The 9,885-nt window shown below is 42.9% G+C and overlaps 1 long non-coding RNA gene across 1 annotated transcript; it reads left to right on the forward strand.

Annotated features, from left to right (window-relative positions):
• The first annotated feature begins 2,257 nt into the window (after nt 1-2,257).
• Nucleotides 2,258-9,670, forward strand: LOC120395759. The gene is made up of 3 exons (XR_005592768.1): nt 2,258-2,340; nt 3,769-3,812; nt 9,462-9,670. It is a non-coding gene; the product is annotated as an uncharacterized LOC120395759 (long non-coding RNA).
• The last annotated feature ends 215 nt before the right edge of the window (nt 9,671-9,885 follow it).

The raw sequence follows: 9,885 nt of genomic DNA on the forward strand, positions 1-9,885 counted from the left end.
AATTTGAGAGTTTGCAATCCAGGCTCGAATCAAAACTTTCCAATATTTCACAGTGTTCAGCTGTGGTGGTTACATTGAGATCACATAGAGCAGTGGTCAGCAACCTCTGGCACGTGGCTTGCCAGGGTAAGAACCCTGGTGGGCCGGGCCAATTTGTTTACCTGCCGCATCGGCAGGTTCGGCTGATCGCGGCTCCCACTGGCCGCAGTTCACCGTCCCAGGCTAATGGGGGCTGCGGGAAGCAATGGGGGCTGAGGGATGTGCTGACCGCAGCTTCCCGCCTCCCCCATTGGCCTGGAGTGGTGAACCACGGCCAATGGGAGCTGCAATCGGCCGAACCTGCTGATGCGGCAGGTAAACAAACTGGCCCGGCCTGCCGGGGTGCTTACCCTGGCAAGCCCCATGCCAGAGGTTGCCGACCCCTGACAGAGAGCTACATTTGAACTGCATATTTGGATATATAAAGATCCACACTTGACTAGTGTGGTTTACGTTAGTTAGATACTGCCACACTGGCTGCATGTGGCATTGGTTCAGCGTAAACGTAGTTACATAGCCTTTCTTGTTAAACACCCACAGCTTGTCCCCTGCACAGCCTTCTGCACCAGCCATTATGAGGTCGGGCTGGAGTAGTGTTCAAAGCTTTGCATCATGGGATAATTTCACTCTATAGAAGATCAGGAATATATTTAGTAATGCAGCTGCTCAGTTGATATATTTTCCTTTTGCACATCTTACATAGGGGAGGGACAGCTCAGTGGTTTGAGCATTGGCCTGCTAAACCTAGGATTGTGAATTCAATCCTTGAGAGGGCCAGTTAGGGATCTGGGACAAAATTGGGACTTGGTCCTGCTAGTGAAGGCAGGTGGCTAGAGTCAAGTACCTTCTAGTTCTACGAGATAGAGCAGAAATAATATAGAGAGAGATACCTAATTCCAATGACCTAGTCTGGAAATCAGAATATTGATCTCTTATTACAATAATTCCTGCTCTCAACCAATGAGCCCAGATAAACTGTTGTGATTCATCTGGCAGGTTGGGAGCTGTCTTTAATACATCTCTCTGTTTTCAGATAGCTGTACAAGAAAACAAATAGGGACATGAATGAAAAGCCACTGAAATGATGTGTACAAAATCAAGGGGCTAATTCCTCCCCCAATAAATTCTAGCTCTCTGCTTACCCAAAAGAGACTCATTAGAAACATCTACCAGACCATTTTCAGAGCTCGGAATATGAGTAATAGCTAGCCTGAGAAAGAAAATGTTAGTGCAGCTACAAAACCAGGCCTGAGGTTGCAGCCCCCACTCAACCCCTGAACTCTCTGTGGGTCTCAGAAATGGTCCCACAGTCATAAAAAAATAACTTAACCCCCCCCCCAACAAACTAATTTCAGACTCTCACCTAGGAGGAGTGAGCATCAGACCAGACTCATCGATCTGTAATAGGGCATTTGGCAATCCCCCCACCTTGCTATCCTGGGTCACTGCAAAAACCATTTAGACTCTTTCAAATCCTCTCCACCAACACCTGTATAGTACAATACCACCATTCTAATACATATGACCCTATTGCTTTCAGACTCTGGGAGGGAACAGTTTCTCTTTCCGTCTAGCTACAACTAGCCCTAGCCCTCTAATGTTTCCTTCTTGCATTTTATCAAGCTAGTCAGTTGATGGGCTAGTTAATTCCAGCCTCCTCATCTGATTGGCTAATGCCTCCCTATTTCCTCAATCAGCCAGCACTGGGGAAGATAATTGATGCCACAGTGACTAGAGTGCTCATCAATCTGTTAGGCCTCAGCACTCTGTCACATCCTCACAATAGATTCCCTACTTCCTTACACATTGTGTGGTCAATTACACCTGTCAAAGTTTGTTCACTGAGGGAGTGAAAAGGTAATATTCTGACCTAGCATACTTTTGCACCTACTTTCCTTTCCTTTTGCACATCTGTAAATGACTACATAAGGTGCAAGGCAGTGCAGCCCCAGGCCCCTTCCTGTCCAGCATCTCCTGGCTACCTTAACTATGGTATCTGCATGCAGCTGTATGAGGGAGTAGCTTTTGCCTTTCAGGACACATAGCCAGATCTGGCTGGTTTACCAGAGGCAACAGCTGGAATTTAGCATTTAAAACCAAATATATCATAATGCTAACAAGTGCAGATACACTGTATTATGTTAATTGTATCAACTATATCCTAATTATATGACACATATAATGTATGCAATACACTACCTGCTCAATGCTATGTGTTAGGGAGCTGTGCTGGGATATATGAGATAGGTGTCAGCTACAGTAGCGAGTGGAGAAAATGCTGAAGACTGCAGTACCAAGCTGGTTAGTGGGGACACACAGAAGGGTGGTTAGTGGGAACTCTGCATTTTTTCAGGTGCAAATGGCTGCAATACTTATCTGTACTATTTGCCTGGGAAATGGTGCACTCCTTTAATGTAAAGGGGCCTTGGAAGTTTAGGGTGAAATCCTGGCCCTACTGAAATCAGTAGGAGTTCTGTAATTGACTGCAGTGGGGCTAGGATGTTGCTCTTTCTGTATTTATTCATATGTATGTATTTTAAGGCCTTCAGTGGTACTCCCCAAATATGTCTTCTTTTGATAGATGAGTGTAAATTTTCTGGAATGAAAATATAAGCTACCCAATTGTAGGAATTCTGAAAGAAGCAGGAAGTGCTGGGCACGTCAATTTATTTTCTAGTTGTATATCAAACCAGACAGCATTTTTGATTGGAAATAAATAAGTGGCTAATGTGCTAAGCTAATGTTATGAGTACTGTATTAAATCTGGCAAAGTTCAGCTTTGGAAAAATCCAAGGCTGCAATTCTTTTACAGTACATTTTATTTATTCAAACATACACAATAGGGATGAAGTTAAGGGGAGTTCACCTATATATTTACAGTATAACTTCCACAAGAAACTGCCCTTATTAAAGAACCCCGTGTCTTCAGAGATAGCTCCAAAGGATTCCCAAATATGTGAATTATAATTGTGCTCCAACTTTGTTGAGAAGATCATTTCCATTAAGTAATTGATTAATCTCAGCCCTTTAAGTGATGGCTCAAGACAGGTTTCACTGTATTGTAATTAGCCAAAGAAGAAGCAAATCACTTTAAAACTTAGTCCATGCCTGCAGTTGCTATTTTGTGATATGCATGAAAATTAATTGCAGTTTAAATTTACTGAACACAAAGTGAAGCTGGTGAGTCACAATTTGCAGTTCATTGAATAAATGTCAGTTATTGATTTTTGTGGTTGAGCACTAGAGAGGTAATGGGATGTTTGCTCTCATTAGAGGTGGCGTAGCACAAGATACCATAAAATGTAATTAGGGGAACATCAATCATTTAAAATATGCAGCAAGGATTAAATATATTGCCATGCACAGAGGAATGAAAGAACTCATTAACAATATAGTCTAATGCAACAGCATGAGAGGGCTTGATTTTCAAAAAAGGAATCTTCCAGTGCATTGAAGATCATAACAGGCTGTTCTTCATGTTTTAATTGAGGTTTTAATCTAATTTTACTTCTGTTAGGATAGATGAACTTTTATGTATGGTGGCTTTATAAAAATTAGTGTTTGTTAACTGTTGATTACCAGAACTTTTCTCTATGGTGCACTTAAGATCATGCAAATACCTTTTGAACTGTGTATTCAGCTCATCTTTGCCATGTTGCTGTGGTGCAGATATTTGATGGCAGCTTAGTCCAATATGTTTTCATGTTCTGTTTGATATCTGACTTGCAGAGAGAGACCAGACAGTGAAACAGGACAGTGTGAGAAGCCAAGAGGTAGGGATACATCAAGGCTTTGGCTGGCTGTGAGCACGGTTCCTTTCTGTATGCTGGTAAAAACAAACAAACAGGGGACAGCTAAGATCCTGTTTCTTTTTATTCTTTTCCTTCAATTTTGCCTGCAATGTGAATTACAGTTTTGGTAGGAGTGGTTCTTGCTCCTCTTTAAAATACTATTCCAGTCAATGGGCTATTAGAAAAGCTCAAGACTTGGAGGTCTGTAGAAAAAGCTAATTTTAGCTCTTTGGGTAGTGAGAGGATCCAGTTCTTGTGAATTGTGGTCCTCTGATCTCTTCTTCCCTGCCAACAGAGTCCCTCAAAGGGTCTGTCTTAGGTTGTATTCCTTTATTTATGCTGTCAGGCTGAAGCAACAACTGGGAACTAAAGTCTCCTAGGACGAGAAACTCTATCAAATGGCTTTATTAATTCTACCCCTCTTTAAAACTTGTAACTGTAAAAGTCACTCACTCAAGGGACCTTGGGATTTTATACACAATGCAGTTTTAAAAGCAAGGGTCTGGGAGACAGGCCCTTCTTATGCTGGGTGCTGAATGGAAGACAAAGGTCTGCCATAAAGAGATTCTTTTCTCCTTTCAGGAATTATCAGGTAGTCCAACCCTTACTGTTTTGCTTAAATGTAGCAAAATCATACAAGCATAACACTGTGTTATAGGCTTTTCTTTCTTAGATATTCTTACTTTCTTTACCCTGGTAAGACCCCCCCCCTCCAAAAAAAAAAAAGTCAGAAACTCTTCTAGAGCTCATATGTGCTGTATTAAGTCTGGGCTCAGAAAGATTTTCTCTTTTCTTTGTTAGTTTCACTCAGATGAAGGATGAACCCACAGAATCTGTATATATACATCTAGAAATATTGGCAGCTTTCAAGACTTTTTTTCATTCTGAGCCTGACACGGAAATTGTATTGCATTAGGAAGCTATTAAAAGATATTCTAGAGAGGACTTTTCACCTAGTATTTGAGTCTCTGGCAAATCATTTGCTGGATCCCCACATTATAATAGCCAAACTACTCAAGATTGCAAATATAATTTTTTTCCTTTCTCTGAATTGCAGCTCATGCTCCCCAGCCCTCTGGCCCCCATGGCTTTTCTTGCTTAGAGAGCTTTCTTTACTTATATAGTGATCAAAAAGACCAATGATCTGTGGATACAGAGGGACTTTATGGATCATTGTCACCTCAATATAAAAAAATGTGACCCTCCTCCTGTTCACTGGCCCAGTATGAGGTTGTTCAAGGTAGGGGAAGCCTGCCTTGGGTAGGGTGACCAGATGTCCCGATTTTTGAGTATTTGTCTTATACAGGCTCCTATTACCCCCACACCCCTATCCTGATTTTTCACATTTGCTGTCTGGTCACCCTAGCCTTGTGACTTTTTACGCAACTTTGGGAAGCTGGGCCTGAGGCTCCTTTGTGCAGACCAGACCCACTCAGACAAACCACCAGGAATAAGGGTTTATTCTGTAAAGAACATAGAACAGGATTACAGTCCAGCAGCCTCCTCTCTGCCTGCCTGCTATGTGCTCCCAGCCTAGTCAGTGCTGAGACCTCCTCCTGGGAGAGCAGAGGGTACATTGTACAACACAACCCCCCTTACAAACATGTTCTAACTCCCACAATAACTAAACCACAAAACAAACAAGCCCATGTTCTCCTTTTGTGTCATTTAAACTCCTCTCAGGGTGTTCTTTAAGCCTTTTTTGGCCCTACCTGTAAAGAACATAGAACAGGATTATGTGCAGCAGCCTCCTTTCTGCTGGCCTGCTACCTGCTCTTAGCTCAATCAGTGCTGAGACCTCCTGCTGGGGACAGGGAGGGAGAGCAGGAACCAGGAAGTTCTCCCACTATGCCGCAGTTTGTAGTTCTCAACTTGTAGTTCCCCGGGCTGCTGTTGAAGCACGCTGGATCTTGGGCTACAATAGCATCCTCTCCTGTGCATGACTCCTCCGCAATCCAGTAATACAACCTGGCTGGCTTTGTTTCCTTGCTGCCATTACTCCCTTCAGGTGTTTTAGCTATCACTAAACAAAGGGACATTTAATTGTTCCCCCATGTAGTCTGAATGGAAGGCGGCTGCTATGCCCATCAATTTCAAGAGATTTGTGATTGCCCATGGACCAAAGACACATTTGCTGGGAGCCACGTAGCCTCTAGCTGTGCATAACAATATTAAATATATACCGATTGTAACTTTGAAATATAACCTGATTGATAATAGGGGAGCCAGAATTCATTATCCTTAACACATGCCTAGAATTGTTTATGTGACACCTGTCTTGGTACAATGTGAATAATGCGAAAGGTAGCCTGAAGGGTTTCTATCCTAGCAATTGACTACTGAGATCATTTTGGCCATATGTTTTTTTTATCTGTGTTACTTTGTTCAACAGTAAATTTAAAAAGTACAGAAACAAGTAATATGCACAACGGAAGAGAAAACTACATATATGCACTCACAGGCCATATTATATGTGCCCCCACTCCCAAAGTTAACAAAGGTCATACCCACATCTTCAGTACAGATTATCTTGAACAGCCAGTGTGAAGAGAAGTCCAAAACCATAAACGAACTGCAAAACCACAAGTCTTTGCCCAGTGAACCAAAGGAGCAGCTCCAATAGATTAGCCATTGCAGGAAATTGATTAATATACACAAGAGCAAGTCTAACATATTCCATCCAGTAGGTGATATGTACGCTGTGGGTGAAATCATCACCTCATTCAAGTAAATTGCAAAATTCCCAATAACATCAATTTTTCATTTTGATTTTGATTTTTAATTTTTTACAGTTTTTATTAGAGCTGAATTAGGAAAAGATTTTCCCATTCTGCAAAACTTTTTGAGATTTCAAAAAAATGTCCCTTTCCATATCAGGATGAAACTGTGACCGTAGGAAGTTTTCCACAGAACACCAATGAGCGAGGGAGACAATAGTTGTTCGCCTGGTTGTCAGAGCACGTACTATGCTTGATTCCAACCAGGGACTATGAACTGGGGTTTCCCACATTGCAGGTAGTACCATGACCCTTAGACTATTGAGTATTTAGGGATGGATAGGTGTGGCACAGAGGACCATTTGTGGCTCACTGTTCTGTGTCAGCAGTTTTTGTCAGGCCTGATGTACTTACTGTACCTAACACACTGTTATCATAATCTGTATCTAAAAGTTATTATAAGACATCACTGGAAAATTAATAACTCACTGATCATTAATATTCTTGCATGTGGTATGTATGGGATGTGTACAAAGCGTTATGAACATGTGCTAGAATTATGTCATTAAAATGTGTTTGACAAGAAATACATAAGCCCAGGCTGCCCTAGACAAAGGAATGTGTATTTGCTTGTCCGGCAGAGACAATGAAGGTCTATTTACATATAAAGTAAACAAAGCTATCAAGGGAGGGAGGGAGGAGAAAGCAACATGATGCCTGCATCCTAGCAGGAGAGAGAAACTTCATCTGGGCTATAAAGACAAGGGATCTGAACAAAATGAAAATGACAAGTAATTGAACCAACTGACTGCATACAATATTAATGTATTATAAAAGTGTATAGAGCGAGATCTTTTCTGAAAGCTAATGACACCCTGGCAATTAATATCATTGTGAAACAGATGTATTAACACTGCATGAGAAAATATGGATAATTCAGGATATTATGCTTTAAAGTCTGTGACCAAACACCGGGAGAAACAGGGTTTCTCCCAGACAAGAGGGAAGACAGCCATCTACCCATTTCCAATGAAATTAAGCAAGGTATGGCCTAAACAATGCAGGCCCCATTTACATAAGAATCAGCAAGGGGATGGGAAGCCCACAAGAGGGGAAGAACAGTATGAGGTCATCCTGAGTCTGGGGACAAAACACTGAGCTTGGGAAGGTATGAAGAGAGAGAAGAAGGTACCTTGGCATCCATCACTGGACAAACACAAGGGGCCAGATCTCTTACAAGTGAAGAAAAATAGGCCTTTCAACCAAGGGAGTGAAAGTCTCTGGTAATGGAAGATTGGTAAGGAAACTACCTAGAAGAAAGTCTGTAGATTGTTAAGTTAGGTATTAGCCACTAGAAAGCATATTTTTTCTTTTGTTTGTATGTAACCCCTTCTAGCTTATTCCTTCTTCTTGGTATCACTTAACCTCTGTCCTTTTGTTAAATTTGTTTTCATTTTTACAATAAACCAATTCAGTGCTGTGCTTGAAGGGAAAGGTGAATTTACCCCAGTTAGGTTATTAAGCTGTAATGTGTTTTTGCCTCGTTAAAGGACAAAACTTATTAGTTCTTTGAATATTCCAGGAGAGGACTGGATGCTTCCTGGCAGATGTTTTGGGGGAAATTTAGGACTCGGAGTGTGGGGTCACCCTGCAAGTAGTAACCAAGGCTGGTGGGTACCAGGCTGGGGCTGTTGTGCTGTAGGCAGGCTGCTGGGGTCAGAGTGCTGAACCAGGGCTGCACAGCACATAGATACCCAGGAGACTGCATGCTTGGCTGCTGACTGTTGGTATCCAGGCTGTGATTCACAGCAGCAGAGCATTTTAAGGCACTCAGGCTAACAAGGCAGGTATGCACAACCTGTATGTGACAATAGGCAAATTTAATTCAGGCATTTCCTAGCTTCTGAGTGTGTGACTTTGCACCCTTAATAATGTTCTTATAATGTCATTTTTGTGTGTAATCTCCTCATTTAAAAACAAACAAAGTCATTGGAACCTTTAGATCCACCTCACAGACTAATGGAGTAATGCATAGCAATAGTAGGTTGTCAGCCTTTATGTAGATCAGCACCAGAGAGGGGTGGGACACTTTGCTAGTGTATTTCACAAATATTTGCTGGCAGCAGAGGAAGAGTGCGATTCAGGGAGCTTGGGCTGCATTCCACGCTCTGGAGAGGAGCATGCTCAAGTGGTCACAGACCTTTGTGTCTGTTTCCCTGCCAAGCTTGACCTCTTCTGGCCCATTCCCTCCAATGTGTCCATGCCCTAATCCTGTCTCTCCCCACACCTGGCTTCTAATAATTTCCGCTACTTATGATTCCTATGTCTTTGCCCAACAAATCTGAGTGTCATCCCTCCGGACATCATGTCCCAGTCCAATCCTAGTCTCCTAGCCCAGCCATTCCCTGTTTTACCCACTCCCAGCTTCTTGTCTCCAGTCTCCTTGCTCATCTAGCCCAAGATCCTCCCCCATCCTGGTTCCTCATATGATCTGTCTCTTTCCCTCACACTGGTTTCCAGTCACCCCCACCCACATACCCACTGGCTCCCAGACCCAATCTCTCTCCTTGGACTCCTCATCCAAACTCAGTGTTCCCCTGACTCCTTATCCAAGTCCCTTTTCCTAGGCAGTTCCAGTTCTGCCCCTGAATGCCAGCAACGTGTCAGGTCTGTTTCCCCGTCCTTTCCTCCTCTCTACTGTTTCTCAGTCCCAGTGTCCTCGCCCAACCAGTCCCACTCTCCTCCCATTCCAACTTCATTGTCCATTTCCCTCTCCCCCCACCATCCACCAGCTCTGCTTTCAGCCTGCTCTTCCTCAGGTTCTTGTCCGAATCTGCTCCATCCCCCTCCCCAGTGCATGTCCAGCTCTTGTTGCATCAGTCTTTGAAGGCAGCTTTCTCCTTCACATTTCCAGGGCCCAGAAGTGGAAGAGGTCACCGAGAGCACAGGAGAGACCAGCTCCCTGCTCTTAGTTCAGGAGTCCAGACCTGACTCTGGCCCAGCAGCCTACATCAGTCCAGAACTGCAATTGAAGGGAAAATCCTACTCAGCTCTGGGCTGGGGCATGCCCAGTGTGGATGGAATCTTTGAGGAACTTAGCTGGTCAAATCTAAGAAATCTCTCTTGAACATCTGCACACTAATTTTTGAAAGGTTTCAAACTTGATCAAATTTGGGCAGATTTCCCCAGGAATGGTAAAAGGCATATCCCTGCCAGAAAGACCACCCCTCTGCCAAATTTCAAGTCTCTGCTCCAAAGCACAAGGATGTTAGAGCTTTTCAAAGAAAAGTTTGCCAGAATTTTTTAAAATGGGCAAAATATATTTTTCTCTAAACTCG

This window comes from Mauremys reevesii, linkage group 1, assembly GCF_016161935.1.
Source record: "Mauremys reevesii isolate NIE-2019 linkage group 1, ASM1616193v1, whole genome shotgun sequence".
In the NCBI taxonomy this organism is placed as follows: Eukaryota; Metazoa; Chordata; order Testudines; family Geoemydidae; genus Mauremys; species Mauremys reevesii.